The 25738-nt window shown below is 43.6% G+C and overlaps 1 protein-coding gene and 1 long non-coding RNA gene across 2 annotated transcripts in view; one reads left to right on the forward strand and one right to left on the reverse strand.

Moving 5' to 3' along the window:
* The window catches only part of arhgef17 (Rho guanine nucleotide exchange factor 17), a 409506-nt gene that overhangs the window by 99202 nt on the left and 284566 nt on the right, over positions 1–25738 (forward strand). The window lies entirely within an intron of this gene.
* On the reverse strand, positions 433–6447 carry LOC116974568. The gene is made up of 3 exons (XR_004412391.1): positions 6394–6447; positions 1021–1024; positions 433–443 (listed from the first exon to the last, which is right to left on the reverse strand). It is a non-coding gene; the product is annotated as an uncharacterized LOC116974568 (long non-coding RNA).

The raw sequence follows: 25738 nt of genomic DNA on the forward strand, positions 1-25738 counted from the left end.
AATAGAGACATTTGTTTGCAAGCTTTAGAACCAATAGAGACATTTATTTGCAAACTTTAGAACCAATAGACATTTTTTTGCAAGCTTCAGAACCAATAGACATTTTTTTGCAAGCTTTAGAACCAATAGAGACATTTTTTTGCAAGTTTTAGAACCAATAGACATTTTTTGCAAGCTTTAGAACCAATAGAGACACTTTTTGCAAGCTTTAGAACCAATAGACATTTTTTTTGCAAGCTTTAGAACCAATAGACATTTTTTTTGCAAGCTTTACAACAAATAGACATTTTTTTTGCAAGCTTTAGAACCCAATAGACACTTTTCTGCAAGCTTTAGAACCAATAGGCACATTCTGCAAGCATTTTAGAACCACTAAGGGCACTTACATTTGAGTAGACATGTGTTCAGTGTTATTCACAGCTCAGAGAAACGTGACCCTCTGCCTTCCTCCATCTTGAAGAGACTGTGTGGCACACCACTTCCTGGTTTTATAGTCCCTCCCCCCTGCCGCCAGCGGGGGCAGCAGAGAGAATGGGGAATTTTGTAAAAACATTAACATCTCTGTCATTTTTAATCGACGGGAAAAATCCTCGGCACACATGCGGCGGAGGAGGGCTCTGAGCAAGGTGGCCAAAAATGACGGCCGTAGGTGGCGGCGTTCTCTCAGAAATCGCAGCACAGATGGCCAAAACCGGTCAAGAACAGACTTTTAGTAATATAGATATGTGTGTGTGTGTACATATATATATGTGTGTGTGTGTGTATATATATATATATATGTGTGTGTGTGTATATATATAATATATATGTATGTGTGTGTGTGGGTGTGTGTGTGTGTATATATATATATATATATATATAACATACAAAATGTTCTCTGCATCTTAAATGTATTCCTGGAGTATCGTGTTCTCCTGCTTGTGCTAAATATGGATTTCAAAATGTTGATGAAACAGCTGAGAAAATCCTGTTCTAGCAAAAAGCATGAGGGGCTGATATTTTAAACTTCCTGACATTGACGGTGCTCCCACAATAGTTCCATGGTAAGGAACTCTAGGATATTGACCTGACATGGGGTAACTGGCAGCTTTGTGAATGACACTATTTATTGAAAATAAAAATCAAGAAAGCTGGATCACAGGCATCCAAATAGATATTTGCTTGCCATACACAAATGCATAAAGCCAAAATGACTCTCTACTGCACGCACCACATACCCCATATCTTCTTTATTGTCCATAAATCCCAACTGAACCTTACAACGTCTGTGGACTCGACTTCCTTCATCTTATTTCAGGTGGTTAATTCCTTTAGTTTAGGCATTTTGTAAATTCTAACCCTTCCCAAAACCATAACTCAAATCTTCTCTTTAAACCACCATGGGTGACAGCATCTTTCCTATTCTTGACCTTTTGTTATGTTTTATATATTGGTCCCGTTGAGAGTTCTGTGAAAACTCAGAATGTTTGGATTAGTTACGGCTCAAAATTGCCATGTGAGGACCTTAAATTATTTTAATGGTGAATCTGAGAATGTTCTTGAAGGGTTTTTTTCAATCCTAGAATCCCGTTGCTTCTTCTGGGGTTAATTTGTGTTGATGTAGGTCACCTATTGGAGTTGGTTTGAATGTTTTCTGAGCCTTAATTTTTAGTTTAGAGATACAGCGTAGAAACAGGCCCTTTGGCCCACCGAGTCCGCACCAGCCAGCGATCCCCACACATTAACGCTACCTGACACACAGTGGGGACAATTTTACATTTATACCACAGCAATTAACCTCCAAACCTGTACGTCTTTGGAGTGTGGGAGGAAAGCGAAGATCTCGGAGTAAACCCACGTAGGTTATGGGGAGAACCTGGAAACTCCGTACACATAGCACCCGTAGTCAGGATCGAACCCAGGTCTCTGGCGCTGTAAGGCAGCAGCTCTCCTGCTACGCCATCGTACGCCATTAATGTTGGGCATTTCTCCTGGGAGAATATATTGGTTCATCTATCCTGCCAATGATTTTTGAAACACTTTGCAGGGATATTTGATTTGACTTTGATTTGAGAATTAAGGGACAGATGTTTAGAGGTAACATGAGGGGGAACTTCTTTACTCAGAGAGTGGTAGCTGTGTGGAATGAGCTTCCAGTGGAAGTGGTGGAGGCAGGATCGATTTTATCATTTAAAAATAAATTGGATAGGTATATGGACGGGAAAGGAATGGAGGGTTATGGTTTGAGTGCAGGTAGATGGGACTAGGGGAGAATAAGTGTTCGGCACGGACTAGAAGGGCCGAGATGGCCTGTTTCCGTGCTGTCATTGTTATATGGTTATAACTCTGGTGGTACTTCCCTAGTGCTTTGAGGTGCCTACTGTTATCTGAGACTTCTAAATGCATAAGAGGATAGGGAGCACCACTGCTGTTTGATTGAGTTTGGTACTGGTTTTGAGGCTTTGTTTATGGACATATTCATCTTCAAAAGGCCAAAAGCAATGCTGGCACACTGGAGGGAAGATCAATTCTGTTATTGTTATCTGTCGTCACTGAGAGGTGGCTCCCGAATTGTGGGAAATGAGGTGTTCACGTTTTCCAGGGACTCGTTGTGGAGATCAATTGCCTGGGTACAGTGTGGTGCAGGTACTGTCGTACTAGGGTGGAGGTGGGTAGAAGACCTTTGCTTCATGATGTTCAGCGAAAGGTCTGTGCTCAAGTATATTTCAGTGAAAGACTCAGCCTCCAAGTGTACACATAAGCAAACATCATCTGCATACTATAACTCAATGACAGGGTTCAGGGTGACCTTGACTGGAGCGGAGGTAACGATGGCTGAACTGTTTGTTCGTTTGCTCTGGAGGGACATTTGTTGGAGGTGAGATGCTGTATTGCAGTGAAGAAGAATCACTTATTCTGCACATTTGAAATCCAGAGATAATGCTTAAAGGAAGCAAATAAAAAAGCAAACATTGGCACAGAGAACTAACTGCAGATAGTTTTTAGATAGGCACATGGAAATGCAGGGAATAGAGGGACATGGATCATGTACAGGCTGATAAGATCATTTTAACTTGGCATCATGTTCAGCACAAACATTGTGGGCTAAAGGACTCGTTCCTGTGCTGTACTGTTCTTATGTTCTATGTATTATACTTTGTTTAAGAATGTAAGAACCAGGAATAGGCCATGCAGTTCCTGAGCCTACTCTAGCCTTTAATAAGATTACAGCCGATCTTGGTGAACAGATGTAACTGCTTGACTGTATTCTACAGTGGGAGTGGGTCTGAGCTTGGTCCAGCTATCTCCCCTCCCCACCAACACAATCAGTCTAAAGATGAGTCCCAATCCGAAATGTCACCTATTCATGTTCTCCAGAGATGCTGCCTAACCCGTTGAGTTATACCAGCACTTTGTGTCATTTATTGTAAATCAGCATCTGTAGTTCCTCATGCCTCCATCTCAGTTTCCGTGGTGGATGGCGAATGGGATTACATTTCTGAGGGCAGCCACGATTAAGATGGATTGTTTTATAATGAAGTTGAAGAATTTTTAAAATGTAGTCAAAAGGGACACCGGGAACATTGGTTGGAGTGTTCCCCACAACGTTCTCAGCTTTGGTATAAGGTTAAGATCATGTCCATTGTGCCACTTGTCTGAGGAGCAGCCGTATGGGTGGGGTGGGGAGTGGGCTAAGACTATTGGAGACCAGTGTCTGCTCTCTCTCTCTCTCCCCCCCCCCTCTCATTCCCCCCCCCCCCCCCCTTGTCCTCTCTGTCTGTCTTCCTACCCACACATCCTCCCCTTCCCTAACCCTCTTACTCCTGCCCCTGCTCTTCCCCCCAACACACCAACCAGCCACAGATCCCTAGTAATCCCGGGAAGTGGCTGGGGTCCCACCATACCCCACCTCGCCAACCCAATCACCGCCATCCAATGCAGATGACCATTTGCTGCTGACTCCTCTGGCTTTGACCCGGGTCCACTCTGGCATGGACCCAGTATTTGACACCACCAGCATTGCCAACCCAGTGATCTTCATCTGGGCCCTGGAAGCTCCCTCCCTATAATGGGCAGCATTTTCCTCAATCACTGTGCTCCCACAGAAAGATTATCAGAAGAAATTGAACACTTGAGCTCCAAGACTTAGAGTGCCATCCCTAACAACAAAAAAGAAAACTTGTTCAAAGACAACTTCAGATGATTATCGGGGGCAGACTAAATTGTAAATGTAAAATTTGGAATTACTACTATTTTACTAGAGACTGTTACGTGAGAGAATTGATTTTTTATCTTGGGATTCAGTTTTTCAAAATAATACATTTATTTGCAAAGGCTAGTGTTTAATGCATTGTAACCAGGGAAACAAGTTCAGCCCTCTTTTGAGAAGTTTATAAACGATCTTTGTGGCCTAAGGCTTTGTTGAATGTTTTTTGTTACATGAATAGAAAGTTAAATAAAATTGCTAAAAGAATCTGTTGCCTCAGAGATAAATAGCAATGTTTCTTGGTAAGAATGCCAAATCATGTGTTTTCATTTTGGAACGGTTGCCTTGGGCTTTTCTGTGTGTTTCCTTAAAGAATCAAGTCCACTTCATTAAACAAAATCTTACAACTCTGGGAGTTTGGTAGATTACAAAGGCCATTGTTAGATGATAACCCAATTCCAAGATATTGAATTTATATTACGGAGCCATTTTTAACTTGCATCATTACAGGATGTATTGTAACGGGGAATTACCCTGAGGGGTGAGGAAAGGGTGAATTGGAATGGGCACACTTCCAAAGGCATTTGAAAAGCTTTTATGCTTTTGAGGTTAACCAGTGCTTTTACCACAAATGTTGATCTTTAGCAACTCCGCAGTAGGACTGCAAGTATTTTATCGATGAAGATATCATTAGTTGGAAACAAAGCAGGAAAGCAATTTTGCACATGTGGTTTTCAGAAAACCATTCCATCGCATCCCTCTAAAGTGCTATAAAGTAAAAGCTGTGTTTTATACCGACAAAAGTAGGAGCAGATTGACAATTTAATACGAACGGTTCCAAATTGCAACTTTCTAAGCCCTCGAACACTTGCACTGAAATAGCCAAAGATGCAGTTGAAGTGAATTTGTGAATTTACAGCCGTCCCAATAGCCAAATCCCATAAGATGCCATGTAAGTAGCCAGAGCAGTAGCGTGAAACACAGTAGAATTCATGGTCAAACTTGTGCTCCAGAATTAGATTCAGCAAGGGGAGACATTCAAACCACATTTTTGACTTGGAAGAGCAATGATCCCATCAGAGAATGAGGTAATGAGAAAAAGCAGTCGGGGAAAAGGTGACAGATGAATTTACTGAGGCATGTGGGATAAATAAAATTTTGAACTAAAATATAGGAAACACATTGACACTCTATGGCTTCAGCACAATTGTCTCTCCCGAAGACAATAACCCCCAGGATCTCCATTACCCACAAGCTCAATTGGAACAGTTGCATAAATAACATGGCTACAAGTATCCTGCAGTAAATCCAAGATCCTTTCAATTATCTGCAAGGCACAAGTCATGAGCCTGATGAATGCTGTTCATTTGCTTGGATGAGTGTAACCCCTACAATGCTCAAGAACCTTGAAAGCTAGAGGTACAGAAGTTTGAAAACACCTACCTCCAGACTCCGGACAGTTTCTTCCCAACTGTTATCAGGTAACTGAACCATCCTCTCACCAGCTAAAGCGCGCTCCTGACCGCCTATCTATCTCATTGGACACCCTTGAACTATCTTTAATTGGACTTTATCGGACTCTATCTTGCACTAAATATTGAACCTTTTATCTGTGCACTGTGGATGGTTTGATTATATTTATGTATCGTTTTTTCTATGACTTGATATCACGCAAACTAAAACTTTCACTGTACCTTGGTATTTGTGCCAATAATAAACTAAACTAAAGTTAAAACTGGCCATTTATTTTGAAGTCATTTAGTAACCTAAACATTTGTTGCCTTCACTTATACCATCTATAGACAATAGACAATAGGCACAGGAGTAGGCCATTCGGCCCTTCGAGCCAGCACTGCCACTCAATGTGATCATGGCTGATCATCCACAATTAGTACCCCGTTCCTGCCTTCTCCCCATATCCCTTAACTCACTATCCCTAAGAACTCCATCTAACTCTCTCTTGAAAGCATCCAGAGAACTAGCCTCCACTGCCCTCTGAGGCTGAGAATTCCATACACTCACAACTCTCTGTGTGAAAAAGTTTTTCCTCACCTCCGTTCTAAATGGCTTACCACTTATTATTAAACTATGGCCCCTGGTTCTGGACTCATCTGCAAACTTGGCCACAAAGCCATCAATTCAATCATCCAAATTATTAATTTACAATGTGAAAAGTAGCAGATCAAACACAGACCACTGTGGAACACCTCTAGTCACTGGCAGCAACCAGAAAAAAGCCCTGTTTATTCCCACTCTTTGCCCTCTGCCATTCAGCCAATCTTCCATCCATTCTTTCTAATACCATTGGCTCTCATGTTGTTTAACAGCATTACATGCGGCACTTTATCAAAGGCCTTTTATCTCAAAGTATTATTGACACATCTGATTTCAACATGAAGTTATGGGAAAAAATCTTGAGATAAATCTTTAAAACCTATTTCATCAGGTCATCAAGTCAGTAATAATCAATACTAAGGCATGAGATTAGAACGTTCGTTTTCACACTTTTTCTACAATCTACTTGTACCATCTGCCCTGTGCTATTCACCTCGGCTCCTACCGCACCTCCCAAACCTGTGATCTAGACCACCTAAATACAAGGGCAGCAGGTGAAGGGAAAGTCCATCCTCGTGTGGAAGTATAGTGCCATTCCTTCACTGTTGCTATATCTCAAGTCTAGAACTTGTGGTTAGAGTGGTGGCTCACCCCCACCTTCTGAAGGGTAATTAGGGAAGGGCAATAAATTCTGGTCTTTGAGGTTGGAAGTGTAGGAGTCGGGAAGTGGAAGGGGGCTGTGTCACAGTAACCCTGGAATCATGCAATAAATAGTAAAATGACTTTCTTGAACGATTGGTCTAAAATAAGCCAAAAGCCCTTCTCACCCCTATTTATCTTGTGGACCTGCAATATTTATGTATAAATATAAGAGAGAGCATCGTATATTAACAAAGGAATCTGTTTCCCCAAAAGGTAAATAGCAAAACTCTTTTATCTTCTTAATGAAGAATACAGAGCTGATGAATGAGTTGGTCTGTCAGATTTGGAATTTTGATAAAATTACTGGGGTTTTTTTTTTGCCTTTTAATCAATTATCGCTTTAACAAAGACAAACAGGTAATCACTCAGCAGTGCCAGTTCTGGACGTCAACTGAAGCTTTGGGTTGGAACAAGTTCCACATTTGCACATCAAGCTAGCAAAAGGCAAAGACAACTTTTGGCATTTGTAATGAGTGAATGGCAGCGTGATTTAACATGTCTACTCCGATTTGTGTGGAGGGGCAGGTGAACAGCTTTCTGTTTGATTATTCCATCTTAATGAAGGAGATTCCAGTTGGCAGTTATCTTGGTATTGTGGCTGGGATTGGGATTCTGCCGTTAGGGATTAATACCAGTCCTCCAATTTTGTGGGTGTATTTGTGACCAATTTGTGACAATTGCAAAATTAAATTACTAAAATTACACTCCTCTTGCAATACCCTCGTGGCTAAGTTAGTGGTCGAGCAGCAATGTGAGTTTGAATCCCAAACACAGCAGAAGGAACTAAATTTCAAAAATTAAATAAAGCTGGCATCAGCATCCGTGACGATGAAGCAACAGAGTTGTCATAAAAATTATTCTGTCTTACTAAATTTCTTCAGGAAATCTGTCAAAGAGCCACCGAGAGATACTGCGTAGCAACAGTTTCTTCAGCCCACAGAGTTCACAATGACATTCAATCACCAACTTGTCGTAATCCTATTGTTTCCCCACATGCTCATCAACTGGCCAATTTGCACCACTTACTAATGTACTGGGGGGCAATTTACAGTAGTGTAATTTGCAATTTATACTTGTGGCCGATAGAGTTGTCAAATCGCACATCTTTGCGATGTGGGAGGAAATGGGGGCACCCGGACAAAACCCGCCCAGTTGTGATGTGAATGTGCAAACTCCACACAGACAGCACCGGCGGTCAGGATTGAACCCAGGGCTCAGGTGCTATGAGGCAGTCACTCTCTTAGCTGCACCACCGTAATGCCCTATCCTAATCCCATCCAGACTGTATAGGCAATAAAGAATGAAATAAGCACAGGAACAGTCCCTGCGGCCCACATTGTCTGTGACGTACAAGATGCCAAGAGCAACTCTTATCTCACTGCCCACAATCCATATCCCTTTATTCCGTGTATATTCATGTGCCTATCCAAAATATAAACAGGAAATGCTCAGAAGTAATATTTCACATCCAAGGTCCTTTGTTTGAATGATAAGTGATGGCCTTGCCTATAATGCCCACATCCTGCAAATGAATGAAGAAAAACCTTAGCAGTGGACATTATACCTGCAGACAGAGAAATGAAAATATGCTCATAACTGTTAAGTCTGCTGCCTTGTTGTCAGCCAGCAGTGCAGGTACTGATGAAAGCTGCAGTGTTTTTAATTCCGGTGTTGGCCAGGGTGAACACCAGCAAGTTCTCTGCTCCCCCACCTGCCACTCACTCCTTCATCTTTGTAAAACAACACCAGGCTGCGATGTCCAGGGCAAACACTTAGTCAAAGAATTCCTTTTACCAAGTTGCAGAATCCAAGTGCTGGATGTCCTAAAAACGTACAAAGGTGGATACATTTCTGGGACTTGATCAGCTGTACTTAAGGTCACTGGGAAACTAGAGAAGATATTGCAGGAGCCCTGGCTGAGATATATGAATCATCGTTAGACACAGGTGAGGTGCCGGAAGACCAGAGGGTAAAAACTGAAGAAAAGCCTGTGAACTATGGACCAGTAGATTCAAGAGAGAGTTCAAGATTCAAGAGAGATTCAGGAGAGTTTATTGTCAAGTGTCCCAGATAGGACAATGACATTCTTGCTTTGCTTCAGCACAACAGAATATAGTAGGCATGAATAGAGAACAGATCAGTGTGTCCATATACCATTGTATAAATATATACACACATGAATAAATAAAACAGATAAACTGCAAATAAACAGATAATGGGCTATTAATGTTCAGAGTTTTGTTTGAGTTGAGTTCAATAGCCTGATACATAGAAACATAGAAAATAGGTGCAGGAGTAGGCCATTCGGCCCTTCGAGCCTGCACCACCATTCAATATGATCATGGCTGATCATCCAACTCAGTATCCTGTACCTGCCTTCTCTCCATACCCCCTGATCCCTTTAGCCACAAGGGCCACATCTAACTCCCTCTTAAATATAGCCAATGAACTGGCCTCAACTACTTTCTGTGGCAGAGAGTTCCAGAGATTCACCACTCTCTTTGTGTGAAAAATGTTTTTCTCATCTCGGTCCTAAAGAATTTCCCCTTTATCCTTAAACTGTGACCCCTTGTCCTGGACTTCCCCAACATCGGGAACAATCTTCCTGCACTCTGGACTAATGTGTCAGGACTGCCAACATTGGGTGAGAGTTGGAAGTGAGAAATTGCAAGAGACCAAGTCCGAGGGAGCGCAGCGACCGAGCGCGGGGGGGGGGGGGGGGGGGGGGGGGGGGGCTTTTGCATTTTTCAGCTTGAAATTGTGCAATCTGGTGCATACTGTAGCAAGTCTTTTAACTTACACTTGAATGCAATATTTATGGTTTAAATTGGATTAGCTATGAATAAGGTTAGGCTAAATTACATTCCTAATTACATTCCATAGTAGTGCCAGGCTCTGATCAACAGGTGCAGCACATGAATGATCTTAGTATATTCATGTATGGAAATCAGATTATAATCAAACACTTGGCCCATGTTGACCAACCTGGGTCTCACTGCACACCTGGTATTACTCCTGACCCTGACTCCAGTTGCATACCTTCTCTCATTCCTGAACCTGAGTCCAGCTTTACACTTGGCCCCCTATTCTACCCTGATCATAATTGCTTACCTGCTTAGGACATTCCCATTGTCCCATCTTTGACTGCACACCTAGTACTATTCCAGACCTTGACTCTGGATGCACACTTGGCCTTGCTCCTAGCCCCTCTGCACTGACAATATATGTGGCCCACACATAAAGCCCCATATCTGACCCCCTAGACTTAACCTCTTATGTTCAAGTCCACAGGTGCTTATCTAACGCGGTAATCTTTTACGGGGCACTTCACGGACCAAATTTTGTATAACAAAACTTGCTACATCCATTGGCTTCCTTGTTATCTAACATACTAGTTACTTTGTCAAAGAAGTCATCAATTGGTTGAACACAATTTCTCATCCATAAAATTATACTCACTCAGCTGTATAAGTATTCTGTTACCATTTCCTTAATTTTCCTAACAAACTGTCCTGAATTCATTTTCACCCCCAATATTTTCAGTATTTTGCTGTCTTCCTCTCAGCTGGGACTTTTCAGAAATGCAAAGTCCAATAACAATATATATATATATATAAACAATAATATTCTATTAAATGTGATCTTGAGAGTACATCATATTTTCTGTGGTATTCAAAACACAACAATGATAAAAAGATCTTTGTTTTGATTGAACCTACCAACATGGATACATTATTATATTACCGAGGGCAAATTTTTGTTCCAATGCTCCCCATTCCCAATTACTTTTGCATTGAAATGATTGAAATCCAAGTGAAGTTCAAATGGCATCAGAAAAATAAAACCTCCGGAATGGATGATATTCATTACCAGCACAATTCACAGGTCAGTATCAGCACAATTACTACATTAAATGTTGAATCTTCAGATGTTCTGGTTCAAGCTAAACTAAAGACAAATAATACCCTCCTCACACATTCCCCTTCAAGTATCTCTGTCACTCCTTTACAAAATGCCACCTTTTTGAACAAGCTCTGAAACATCGCATCTGAATCAGTTTACATCTGATTACACACCTTGAGGAAGTTCATCTACATTAGAAATAATCAGTGAGGTAAACAAACATAATAGTTGAGTGGCAAATGACAATAGTGCTACCTTCCCAATATTTAACTGAAGGAAATAATGGGTTATCGGGGTTGTAGGTTTAGAGGGATATGGACCAAAATCAGGTAGTGGAGCTGGGACATGTTGGCGGGTGTGGGCAAGTTGCGCCGAAGGGCCTGTTTTCACACTGTATCACTCTATGACTACTCTTGGGACAACAGATGGCACAATGGGCTAAGTGTTCGGCTGGCGACCGGAAGATGGCCGGTTCGAATCCCGCTTGGAGTGCATACTGTCGTTGTGTCCTTGGGCAAGATACTTCACCCACCTTTGCCTGTGTGTGAATGTGTGTGAATGTGTGTGAGTGATTGGTGGTGGTCGGAGGGGCCGTAGGCGCAGAATGGCAGCCACGCTTCCATCAGTCTGCCCCAGGGCAGCTGTGGCTACAGAAGTAGCTTACCACCACCGAGTGTGACTGAGGAGTGAATGAATAATGCGATGTAAAGTGCCTTGAGTATTAGAAAGGCGCTATATAAATCCCATCCATTATTATTATTATTACATTATACATGCACCATGCATGAATGCTTCAAAATCAAGTGGTCGAGTTTTATTGGCATATACTCAAGCATAGAAACATAGAAAATAGGTGCAGGAATATGCTATTCGGCCCTTCGACCACATGGACTTTCTCTGGGTGCTCCTGTTTCGTCCCACACTCCAAAGACATACAGGTTTGTAGGTTAATTGGCTTCGGTAAAATTGTAAATTGTCCCTCGTGCGTGGGATAGTGCTAGTATACGGGGTAATCACTCGCCGGCCCGGACTCGGTGGCCCAATTGTTTCAATGCAGTATCTCTAAAGTCTAAATTCTAACTGGAAATAGTGCAGAGAAGATTTATGAGGATGCTGCCAGGATTCGAGGGCCTGAACTATAGGGAGAGTTTGTGCGTGATGTTTTTTTTCCCAGGAAGGAGAATCAAAAACTAGAGGAGTAGTGTCTGAAGAAGGGTTTCAGCCCGAAACGTTGCCTATTTCCTTCGCTCCATAGATGCTGCTGCACCCGCTGAGTTTCTCCAGCATTTTTGTGTACCTTCAAAAACTAGAGAAGATAGATATAAGATGAAAGGGGAACCTGAAGGGCAATATTGTCATACAGATCATGGTGGGTATTTAGAACAAACTATCAGAGGAAGAATGATTTTCCTTTGGATTCTTTGAGCTACATAATGTGTCAACAATAACATTCATTGTTTCAGAGAAAACCAGACAATAATTGAAGCGTTTACAATGGTTAAACACAGAAACATGAAATCTGTGCTTAGCGTAACTCTTCTGCTTTTAAATCAGAGTGGCTGAAATTGCAAAAAATAAACTGCCAAACCCACTCTCTTTGATCAACTATAGTTATTAATCAAAAAAAATCAAACTAATGCAACAGGGACATCATCTGTACTTCATATTACTTGGGTGTGCAAACTGATTTTCAAAAGCATGTACGGTCCCTTTAAGACTTCTTTCTATTGGAGCTAACTCCAGATCACTGGTCCGGCACACATTTTCTTTAAAAAAAAAGTTCAAGTACAACTTTTTTTTTTTTGCCTGGCTGTGCTAGGATCGAATTCCATGAAGGCTGTTACCATAGCAGCTGGGATCTCCTAGCAACCTAACCGCCAATAACTTCAATTTGTCTTCTGGAGAGTGTGGAGAAGGTAGCTGTGCTGGGCAGAAACGCTCTGGAATGCAGGAGCTGGTGAAAAAGCAGCACTGAACCCTGACCTTGACAAGTGCTTCTATTTTGCAGTTATGAAGTTCATTTGAAAGTTTGGCCCTGTGAGTTGCGCAAGCCACCCTCTGGCACCGATGATATTTTAAGGGAGTTTTTTTTTTTAACTGTCTTTTGTCTTTTCAGAGACTGTGTTGCTGGAGGGATCTTGCCCGGCCAGCCTGATTCATGAGGCTGGTTGCTGCAGACAATGCATGAGCAAATATTTAACTTGCTGGGGATCCCCATTAGTCAAAGCCACTACTGATGAAGAGAGGCAATGGGAAGCTGATTTACATATTTTTGATGTGTAGGAAGGAACTGGAGATGCTGGTTTACACCGAAGATAGACACTAAATGTTGGAGTAAAGGGTCTGTCCCACCAGCATGCGATTGCAAACGTGTTGGCTTGAGGCGTACGGCCTCGCGGGGCCGGTCCCACTTCCAACCGCGGAGCCGTCTGGAGTTGTGCGAGGCTGGTCCCGACATCATACTCACCAATCAGCTGGGCAGGAGGCGGGCCGACTGAATTTGGACGTCGCACGGCGTCGGGTGGTTACGTCATCACGCATCGGCACTCCGGGCGGTGACGTCATCATGCAACGCCACGCGCTAGGCGTACGCCGTCAAGACGCTGTGTACGGGGTCAAGACGCTGCGTATGCCCGTCGAGGCGCTGCGTAGGCCTCAATACGGCTGCGGGCCGACAGGCCGTTGCCGCGCGGATTTTTTGCACACGGTTTTTTGTCCCACCAGCCCCACACAACTCCATACGGCTTCGGCGATCGAAGTGGGACCGGCCCCGCGAGGCCGTACGGCTCAAGCGACCACGTTAGGTCGCGCTTGCCGCATGCAGTCGCATGGTGGTGGGACAGGCCCTTAACTCAGCAGGACAGACAACATCTTTGGAGAGAATAAACGGGTGACGTTTCGGGTCGAGACCATTCCTCAGACTCAAGAAGTGTCTCGACCCGAATCGTCACCCATTCCTTGTCTCCAGAGATGCTGCCTGTCTCCTTGAGTTACTCCAGCATTTTGTGTCTATCACATATTTTTAATGTTCTTTCTTTGCTAGGTAATTCTGCTATCATTGCTAAAGCTGCTGTTCAAGTTTATAACATTCTTTGACTGCTGGCAATGATCATCCATTAAGACCTCTGCCACAATATTTCTTGTTCTTTATGCTGGTCATCAGTAATTTTTGATGGAGATGAAGCAAGTGTTCAGCATGACTGCTTATTTCCTGGAGAATTACAGGGTATTCCTGTTAATATGATCCAGGGAATAGTGTCGAGCATTGTGGCATAGTCAGCAACAATTTGAGTAACAATGCGACGGAAATTTTAGCACAAGGTCCTAGTGGTAACCCCTGCCAGCTGGTTTTCACGGACATACAGATACAAGGCTTGGAGGCCTCGTCTGTACAGCTGCTGCAGGTAAGAATTTTATTGTTCCAGTCCCAGTGCATGTGACAATCAAACACTTGTAAGGTCATAAGGAATAGGAGTATACACACACTGAACTTTTTTTCTTCTCCCATTATATACTATAGATATTTTGTGGTGCTGCAGCAAGCAAGAATTTCATTGTCCTATCTGGGACACATGACAATAAAATACTCTTGACTCTTGAATTAGGCCATTCGGCCCATCAAGTTTACTCCGCCATTCAATCATGGCTAATCTATCTCTCCGTCCTAACCCCGTTCTCCTGCCTTCTTCCCATAACCTCTGACACCCGTATTAATCAAGAATCTGTCATTCTCCGCCTTAAAAATAACCATTGACTTGGTCTCCACTGCCATCTGTGGCAATGGATTCCACTGATTCACATCCCTCTGACTAAAGAAATTCCTCCTCGTCTCCTTTTAATGATTTTGAGTAAAAGATAAAGGGACAGCGGAAGTGAAAACACTATAAATGCAGTAACTGGTATCCAATTTGTGTGGCCAAGCAATCATTCAATCAGTTTTATTCATCACATCCACAATAAAGTGCAGTGAAATTAATTTGCCAGCAACGGTACAATCAATAGGTCTTTCACCTCTTAGTGTTCTTGAAAAATTGGCCGGACAATTTCTTTCCTCCACCTTTTCTTCCAAGGAACCATCTCAATTCCCTGCTTCTGTGACACCAAACTACAGCCACCACCCTTCCTCTGGAAGCTCGTATGATGATTGTCGAGGATATCACAAAACAAAATCTGATTCTGCGCTTACGAGCTATCTCTCTAACTATCCATGTGTTCCAGCAAGTTGCAGAAAAACTCAATGGATTCACGTTTCTATGAATGATTAAACTTGTGCACTGTTGTGCTTCAAAGACAGGAGTCCACCATGCGCTGTTTTTTTTGCCTTTCAATCCATTTCACTTGCTTATAATGGTACACAGTGTTCTTAAAATAGTAAACACAGTAACATAACATGACAAGGATACCCTTGTCAAGAGGGTAGGGACTAACTGTAACTCAGTGACATGGTGTACTTGTACTTCTACGTCAGGAGCTAACTTATTTTGGGAGAGAGTTGGACCCATGTCCAGTTGTTGGGGCTTAGTATCTGTGTTCAAAGTCTGGCCCACATACATTATCGCACCAGAGACTGGCTTCCACTGAGACCTCCTCCCACGGTGACATGCTCGGGCGGCACGGTGGTGCAGCAGTAGAGTTGTAGGTTGATTAGTTTAGGTTAAATTGTCAATTATCCTTAGTCTGTGTAGAATAGTGTCGGTGTGCGGGGATTGCTGGTTGGCGGGGACTTGATGGGCAGAAGGGCCTGTTTCTGCGCTGTACCTTTAAACTAAGCTAAACTGAACTAAACTAAACACTCCACTCCTGTGAGTTCTGGCATAGATGAAGAGTCTTGTGGGTGACCTGCGGGGGATGTGATGGTACATGCAGTAGTTTGGATTAGGAAGGAATTTGACTCCTCCTTCCGCAGTTTGCTCTTGGAGACTCAGAATCCCTACACCTTCCTAGATATATTTTGAATATCGTGGACTAGGATTTACTTCGAGGCTCTGAGGAGGTTATTTTTTATTCTCAGGAAAATGGTGAGAATGACCTTGAAATGTGTTCTCTATCCTCCAAGAAATATGCAGTCATTCCAATCCTTGGAACGGCGTGGTAATTTTGGGTGTTTACACACAAAACAGGAGTCGAGACCCTTCTTCAGATTGTCACAAAATGCTGGAGTAACTCAGACCAGAAGAAGGGTCTCGACCCGAAACGTCACCAATTCCTTTTCTCCAGAGAGGCTGCCTGTCCCGCTGAGTTACTCCAGCATTCTGTGTCTGTCTCCAATTTCTAATATATTCCCAGTAGATTTTTACATTGCAGTTTGCTTGAGATGTGGTATTCCTACCCTGTGCACGTCCACTGAGACGAGATCTCTTTGCCCATGAACGGAAATGGGAGTTCAGTGAGTATCTTCTGTAGCCACCTAATATATTGACTCTTGTACTTTTTCAAGTTCCCAGACATTCCAGCCATACCATCCAACCAGTTCCCATTTGGTTCACAAGTCTCCAGCCTTTAGAAGGAAGGTTTAAGCATTGCAGGGGTGACAGAAATGCCACATACCTTAAATGTTATGGCAAGGCACAAATCAAAAGATTTGTTTAATGTGTTATACGTCACTGTATCATTACTTGACAAACAAAATGTGCCTGTAAATCTGCAGCAATTCACAATCTTGTCATCCCAGTTCATATCGGATGAGTATGACAAATAAATACTCTTGAACTCTCGAAATAAAGGGGATTCAGCAAAGCTTCTTCTTGAGACTGGAGCTCTGAGCAGAGGTTGATGCTTGTACTGGAAAACATAGATCTGTTCACCACTAACTTGAATGCAACTGAGCAGCAGTATGGTAAAGCAATTGTTTGGAACAAGTTAATATACTTTAAAGTCCTCTTAGGAGGTTAGTCAGGTTGTTGGGTCTGGAGAGTATGAATCCTAATCGTGGTCCTTAATGCCCCTGTCCCATTTAGGAAACCGCTGGAGACTTTGCGCCCCCCCCCCCCCCAAGGTTTCCGTGAGGTTCCCGGAGGTTTTTGTCGGTCTCCCTAGCTGCTTCCACTACCTGCAACCTCCTGCAACCTCCGGGAACCGCACGGAAACCTTGGGTGGGGCGCAACGTCTCCAGAGGTTTCCGTTCAGGTTTCCTAAGTGGGACAGGGGCATAAGGATCATTAGGATCATCTGAAAATCTGATGTTGGTGTTTCATGTCAATGTTCCATGAAATGCATAGATTGCTTTTATTTAGTGTGAAGGAGACTGAGGGGTAATCAGTTAAAGGTATATAAAATTACAAGTATAGATTGGGTGGAGCGAATCCTTTTCCCATGGTAGGTGTACCAAAAACAAGAGGGCATAGGTTAAAGGCAAGAGGAAGGAGTTTTATAAAGGGGATTAGAGGAGTAAATGATTTTGCACGATGCAGCGCAGCTGGGCGAGGCGACTGTACTCACAGTACTAGATGCCAAGAGTTCATTGCCACTGGATGTTGGTGGAAGTACACTTGTGCAGTCAGGATAGTATGGAGGTGGCGCTGGCTCCTTCACAGGCAGGATATGTTGCCTGTTACATCTGTAGGTGTTGCCATCGGCATTGACCAAGTATGAACGTGGCTCGGAGGCAGTTCCAGAAATGATACCGACGCGGTCGTGACCTTTGTCGGTTTGCAGACGCACCACTTGTCCCTCGGCAAGTGGTGGAAGCAGTCTGCTCGTTTTGTCAAATGTATACTGCTGACTATATAAAGCACACATAGTATGTGGCAAGTTCAAACATAGCCCAGGTACTTTACGGTGGGCTTACAAACACGACCAGCACGCGTACAGTACAGTCCTGCACACGAAAAGTGGTTGGTATCTGTAATCTGATATCTGACATCTGAAATGTGCTGCCAGAAGAGGTGGCAGAATTGGATACAATCACTGTGTTCAATAGACATTTAGCCAAGCATTTAAATGGGCAAGAAATAGCAGAACATGAAACTAACGTGAGGAAATTAGATCAGCTTAGATGGACAAAAACGTTAACATGGACGTGGGGGCTGAATGGCCCATTTTGTGATGGACGACTCTCTGACCGTCAACTCCTGACGGAGCTATAAGATTTGCAGTGTGTCCATTCAACTTGGAAATGTGGCAGGGAATGATCAAAAGGGAATGACACAAAATGCTAGAGTTACTCAGCGGGACAGGCAGCATCTCTGGATAGAAGGAATGGGAGACGTTTTGGATCGAGACTCTTCTTCAGACTTCAGAGGGTTAGGGGAGAGAGAAACGAGAGATATGGAAGGGTAAGGTGTGAAAACTAAATATCACACCTTTTCACACCTCGCCCTTCCATATCTCTTGTTTTTCTCTCTCCTGACTCAGTCTGAAGAAGGGTCTCGAAGGGAAATGTCACCCATTCCTTCTCTCCAGAGATGCTGCCTGAGTTACTCCAGCATTTTGTGTCTATCTTCGGTGTAAACCAACAACTGCAGTTCCTTCCTACAAAATGATCAACAGCGATTGTGGATCTAAGTCCTTGCCTTAAGGGCCTGTCCCACGAGCATGCGACCTGCATGCGGCAAGCGCGACCAAACCGGAAGCGGGTGCTGCGTGGAGGTCGAGTGATCCCCGTACAGGGCCGGACCCACCAGCATGCGCCTGCATACGGCGAGCGCGACAAAACCAGAAGCAGGGAGCCACGCGGAGGTCGAGTGAGTGACGTGAAGTTCGAGCGAAGTCCACGGGAAGTTCACACGTGACATACGGCGTCAAGACGCTGCGTATGCCCGTCGAGGCGGTGCGTACGGCATCGAGGCGACTGCGGGCCGGTAGGCCGTTGCCACACGGAACCTTTGAACACGGTCTCGGAGCCCCGCGCGATGTCGGGACCAGCTCCGCACAACTCCATACGGCTCCGGCGATTGAAGTGGGACCGGCCCCGCGAGGCCGTACGGCTCAAGCGACCACGTTAGGTCGTGCTTGCCGCATGGAGTCGCATGCTCGTGGGACAGGCCCTTTAGTGATGCTGCAGATTTAGAGGTTGGATCGTACAGCCTAGTTATCTGACTGGGTCCTGTTATGACTGACAAAGCAATGAGCTCAAATGGATGAGAATGTGGTTCCCAGACCAGCTACTAAAAGAAGCTTTGATGCAGAGAAGGAAGAAGCTGGTGAATGATATGAAAAGGATAAAGTGGGAGGAAGCTCGTTTATTGGAATGGAAACTTAGCGAAGGGGAACCTTACCACAGTAATCAAATGTTCCAGGGACATAGATAAGACGTTGCGCTGCAGTGCTGGTTGCTCAGACTTGTAGCCCACGGGGAAACAGAAAAGGGAAGGGCAAAGTGGATGTACGAAGGGCGTAATCGTGTTGGGTTGCTGCTTGGCCATGAAGTGTGAATAATTTTGTACAGTCTATCACATTCAATTCTGGAACATGAAACATGGACAGTCAACCTTGCATACATTTGCCTTGACCTCTGCTGACAAGATACTGGGTGAGGACAGCATCAGGCTGAGTTTTCAAGCCTCCCACAGTTGAATTTTTTGCTGATGGTATTTCAAATGGTTGATTTAGACGTCAGCAGGTGGTAGTAACAACATTCCCACAATGAGTCACTCCTTTCAAGACCTGAGTGGTGGCAAATAGAAGATAAATGTTCTCCTGACTACTCTTTGACATGCACTTGTCAAGGAGAATGATAATTTCCGTTGCAGTACATGTCCAGAGCTTTCTGGTCAAAGCAATGGTGTGGCAGTCAGTACTCGTTGTTATTTACAGGCAAGTGCCGCAGTGACTACAAGCAAGCTGCAGAGAGGTAAGGGTAAACGTGGAAAGGCAGAGGTTATTATTCAAGAAGCAAGACTTTGTGAAAATGATATTACCCTCTCTGTCTCACAATTGACAAAACATTGAATGTTGAAAAGTTGTTCCATGTGCACAATGTATATGAATTAAATCCATTGGATTAGCATTTAGTTATTAGTTAAGACCAGTTCACCTGACATCGGTGGTGGGGAAGATGCTGGAGTCAATTATTAAAGATGTAATAGCGGCGAATTTGGATAGCAGTAACAGGATCAGCAAGGAGTTACGAAGGGGAAATCTTGCTTGACTAATCTTCTGGAATGTTTTGAGGATATAACAAGTAAAATGGATAAGGGAGAGCCAGTGGATATAGTGTATCTGGACTTTCAGAAAGTCTTTGATAAGGTTAGTGGGCAAAATTAGAGCACATGGTGTTGGGGGTAGGGTATTGAAAGGGGATAGAAAATTGGTTGGCAGGCGAGAAACAAATAGTAGGAATTAGTGGTTCCCTTTCAGAATGGCAGGTAGTGACTAGTGGGGTAGCCGCAAGGCCCGGTGCTGGGACCACAGCTATTCACAATATATATTAATGATTTAGATGAAGGAATTAAAAGTAACATTAGCAAATTTGCAGATGACACAAAGCTGGGTGGTAGTGTGAACTGTGAAGAGAATGCTATGGGGATGCAGGGTGACTTGGATAGGTTGGGTGAGTGGGAAGATGCATGGCAGATGCAGTATAATGTGGATACATTTGAGGTTATTCACTTTGGTGGCAAGAACAAGAAGGCAGATTATTATCTGAATGGTGTCAAGTTAGGAAAAGGGGAAGTGCAACGAGACCTGGGTGTCCTTGTACATCAGTCAATGAAAATAAGCATGCAGGTACAGCAAGCAGTGAAGAAAGCTAATGGTATGTTGGCCTTCATAATGAGAGGATTTGAGTGTAGGAGCAAAGAGGTCCTTCTGCAGTTGTACAGGGCCCTGGTAAGACCACACCTGGAGTATTGTGTTCAGTTTTGGTCTCCTAATTTGAGGAAGGACATTGTTGCTATTGAGGGAGTGCAGCGTTGGATCACGAGGTTAATTCCCGGGATGGCGAGACTGTCATATGATGAAACAATGGAGCGACTGGGCTTGTATACATTGGAATTTAGAAGGATGAGAGGAGATCTTATAGAAACATATAAATTTATTAAGGGATTGGACAGGCTAGATGCAGGAAACATGTTCCCGATGTTGGAGGAGTCCAGAACCAGGGGCCACAGTTTACAAATAAAGGGTAGGCCATTTAGAACTGAGATGAGGAAAAACTATTTCACCCATAGAGTTGCGAATTCTCTGCCTCAGAAGGCAGTGGAGGCCGACACTGGATGCACGGGATATGGGGAGAAGACAGGAATGGGGTACTGATTGTGGATGATCAGCCATGATCACATTGAATGGCGGTGCTGGCGCGAAGGGCCGATTGGCCTACTCCTGCACCTATTTTCTAGGTATCTGTAAGTAGCTTTTAAGAATATGCCAAATGTAAATTATTGTGAATCATCCTTTCGACTTTGAAGAACGTGTGAGGTATTCCTTCAGATTTTAACATTTTCAGGAAAATTTTAAAAACATATCGTATTGGTTCACTCCTTTCCTTTTCCTCTCCCTCTCCCTCTCCCTCTCCCTCTCCCTCTCCCTCTCTCTCTCCTCTCCCTCTCCCTCTCCCTCTCCCTCTCCCTCTCCCTCTCCCCCTCCCTCTCCGTCACCCTCTCCCTCTCCGTCCCCCTCTCCCTCTCCCTCTCCCTCTCCCTCTCCCTCTCCCTCTCCCCCTCCCCCTCCCTCTCCCCCTCTCTCTCTTCTCTCTTCTCTCTCTCTCTTTTCTTTCCCTCTCTTTTCATCTCATTCTGATTTGATGTTGAAGAGTCTTTTAATCAGCCATCTTTCGTAGTTCATTATCAGCTGCTACGGTAATTTCTTAGTTGCCCTTTTCAATATATTTGCTGACTGCATCTCAAGTGTAGGCAAGGCAACTTTATTTATATAGCACATTTCATACACGAGGCAGACTCAAAGTGCTTCACATAAAAACATGTCATACAATAAATGAAATAATAAAATGAAATAAAATAGAAGAACTAAAAGAAAAGAAAAGCAAAATTAAAAATGCATTATAAAAAGTGCAAAAGTTAAAAGTGCAATGAAGTTAAGATTTAGCTGAAAGCTAAAGTAAACATAAAAGTTTTCAGTCTTGTTTTAAAAGTGGTCAAAGTTGAGGCAAGTCTTAAATCTTCAGGAAGTTTATTCCAGCTATTTGTTGCATAGTAACTAAATCCTGCTTTCCCATGTTTTGTATTTACTCTGGGAATCACTAGCAGATTGGTTTCAGAAGATCTTAGCGGTCTAGAAGGCTTATATAGTGGAAGCATGTCAGTGATATACTTTGGCCCTAAACCATGTAGTGATTTAGGGCCAAAGTGTAGGCAATGATGAAATTGAAACTCAGCTAACCAGTTGATAAGAACCTTATCAAGTATTTGGGACGACAGATGGCACAATGGGCTAAGTGTTCGGCTGGCAACCGGAAGGTAGCCGGTTCGAATCCCGCTTGGAGTGCATACTGTCGTTGTGTCCTTGGGCAAGACACTTCACCCACCTTTGCCTGTGTGTGAATGTGTGTGAGTGATTGGTGGTGGTCGGAGGGGCCGTAGGCGCAGACTGGCAGCCACGCTTCCGTCAGTCTGCCCCAGGGCAGCTGTGGCTACAGAAGTAGCTTACCACCACCGAGTGTGACTGAGGAGTGAATGAATAATGCGATGTAAAGCGCCTTGAGTATTAGAAAGGTGCTATATAAATCCCATCCATTATTATTATTATTATCATTAACATAACCTAGAGTAGACTACCTATTCCTAACCTTAACTGCCTCAACTACCTCCTCTGGCAGCTCGTTCCATCTACTCACCACCCTCCACATGAAAAGTTGCACCTCAGGTTCCTATTAAATCTTGCCCCTCTCCTTCTACATGTGCTCGCTGGTTCTAGGTTCCTCTACTCTGGGTACTTGATTCCCTTACTCTGGATAATTGGTCTTGAATTATGATGGTTGCTGGGTTTTTTTACAATTAAGATTCAGCAATATTGTTGCTGCTGTGTAGACGGGCAAGGTAGGATGGCACTTTCCTTCCCAAAGTGCAATGATGAGCCAGATGAGTTTTATGACAACCTAGTAGTTACACAGCATTGTCACTGGACTTGATCGTAGTAGCTTCATTTTCATCAACACTCATTTTTAACAACATTAAGGAGGAATTTCTTCTGAACAATCAAGATCAGAAATAAAGTGTCGGGTGGAACTGCAGAAGCTAGTTTAAACCAAAGACTGACATTAAAAAAAAAGCTGGAGTAACTCAGCGGATATGGCAGCATCCATGGAGAAAAGGAATAGGTGACGTTTCGGGTCGAGACCCTTCTTCAGTCTGAGGAAGGGTCTCGACCTGAAACTTCACCTCTTCCTTTTCTCCAGAGATGCTGCCTGGCCTGCTGAGATCCTCCAGCGTTTGTTGTGTTTGTATCAAGATCAGAAATAAATCTGACTAGCATGCAAAACGGTTAGATGCAAAACATGGCTCTGTGTTTTCAGAACTTGACCTTAGATTGCTGATAAACTCTGGAAAAAAAAAATATTGTGCTCCTCCAATGCATTAAAAGCAAAGTTCCAAAGAAGGTCCTGGTTTTCCTCCATTAATGTTGAAGAGATCCACGATGGCGCAGAGGGTTTCTGCTTGATTGGGACGCTTTGATTATTCTTTGAGGAGGCAGATGCCTTTCATGTGGTCTGCACATGAGGCAGGCCGCGCTAAAATGACAAGACAGAAAATCGTGTTAACAGCTTGTGTGGCATTTCCATCTGGTGGATGAATCAATCAGGGTTTTATTGACTGTTTTCTGTACGAATGACAGACAATTCCGTGAGTCAGGGCCTTCCAGCATCCGATGCTTTCATTTTAGAAAGTATAGCCAGTCTCTGGTGACGAATCTCCATTTCTCTGTGCTTAAAAAAAAAGACTGAAAACTTACTCCTCTTTATTATACTTACTTTTTTCTGTTTCCCTTTCTTCCTTTTGCTCTGGGGATTCATCTTTCAACTGGCTTTCACGTTGGAGATTATTGAAGAACTTTGCCAAGGAAAGAGGTGGCTGCCAATCTCGAAAGGCCGGCGGGGCTGGAGTGGGGGTGCTTAATAGAAGGATCGACTATCACCATCGAAAGCCAAGGGCTCATTTTATGGGAGACTTTTGAAGCATGGACTCAGGACAGCGCTCGAAAGCCGGGAGGCAATGGGTGGAAGACTGATGCAGGCAGTAATCTGGGGTCAGAGGAACAGCCAGTACAGATTGAGATGTATTCACATCGATCAAACAAAAGTCATTCAAGCCGCATTCCACTGCCCCCTCCCAGTCTGATCTGAAAAGCAGATTGCTGTGACAGAGGCTGGATTATTTGTTTTAGTGCAGAACCTTTCACTGAAGTTAAAATAATAGGTTCTCAAACGCTGCCGTGCAAGTCTAACCATCAGAATTGTGAAGCTCGTAATGCCGTCATTGAATGCAGAAGGGTGCACCGTGTCAGATGTTTCCCTGTGGCTGCAGCAGACGCTGCGTTTGTTTGGGAAACCAGTGACTTTTTCAGAGCAGCCTTTAGACTTGAGTTATAAATATCTTGCCTGGGAATAACCTGACGCAAGCCTGTCTGAAGGCACCATAAGCAAGTGTCACAGCAACAAGCAGAATGTTGTTTACATTTAACTTTCTTCAAGTTTGTCTAATGCTTCTGTCCCCACTTTCTTTTCTGAAGGGCATAGTTGTGCAGTTTTATACCAGCTACTCATCTGGATTGTGAATGGCGTGGGGAATTTGACCCAGGCTGGGAACTAGGTCTGATTCTGTGCTTCTCCTCATTTCGGTGTGGGCGGCACTTCTGATGAGAGCTGATCGATGTGAAACGTTAACTCTGCTGCTCCGGACATTGAAGCTGCCTGAATCTGCTGAACATGTTCAATTTATTTTCAGTTTTCCAGCATCTGCAGTCTCTTGTCTTTCTATTTTTATTCCCAAAATATTTGAGGAATGGGAACATATTTGTGCTTTTCCGATTTGCTTACCAACAGCACGTTTAAAGATGGACCCTTCCAATCTCGAATGTGTTCACATTTACCCATGTGTTGCATTTACCCAGTTAAACATCTGGGAAGAGGCAATGCACATTCAATCTTACCTTTTAAAATTGGATATGTAGATTTATGGGAAAAGAAAAGTCACCATACAAATTTATTGAACTAGCATGTCCTTGGAGACCAGCTTTACGGCATATTTATTTCCATATTTCATAGGAATTAGCACACAGCCCATCGAATTGTGGTCATTTCACGAGAGAAATCTCATCCCCTGACTAATTTTCCCCATTACCCATTCTCTCCGCATTCCTGTCAATTCGACCACCCAGCTACGTTAGGGGTGATTTACAGTGGCCAACTCACCGGTTAATCGCATGTCTTCGTGATGTGGGAGAAATCCCATGGAACAGCTGCAGGAAATCCATGTGGTCACGGGCAGCACATGCAAACTCCACACTGACAGCACCTGAAGTTAGGATCAAACCGGGGTCACTAGCTCCAGTAGCTGTGCCACCCATCATCAATGCAATTTTGTTTCCGAGATTACCATGTTACTTTTTCAATGGCTTGTCTTTGGGGATGATTTACATAAAAATGACTTTCCACAAGCCATAACTGTCCACATGTGCAATGCATAAACACCCTCTGAGACACATCGTACTGTGAACAGCGTGCCAGATGCGTGAACAATATTTTCCTACATGGACTTCGGGCAGAGACACATGTGCTGTATGGCCATTGTGTGGTGTTTGTTTGTGAAGTGCTGGAAAGAGGAGTCTGCCGGTGAAATGTTGTAAAAGCTGGAGGATCAGCGACATGACATCTATTCCTAGAATGTATTCCCTAAATCAGCTTGGAACACAAGTGACCCCTCTAAACATAGTAGGTAGTCAAAAATGCAGGAGAAACTCAGCGGGTGAGGCAGCTTCAATGGAGCGAAGGAATAAGCT

Source organism: Amblyraja radiata, chromosome 6 (genome assembly GCF_010909765.2).
Source record: "Amblyraja radiata isolate CabotCenter1 chromosome 6, sAmbRad1.1.pri, whole genome shotgun sequence".
In the NCBI taxonomy this organism is placed as follows: Eukaryota; Metazoa; Chordata; class Chondrichthyes; order Rajiformes; family Rajidae; genus Amblyraja; species Amblyraja radiata.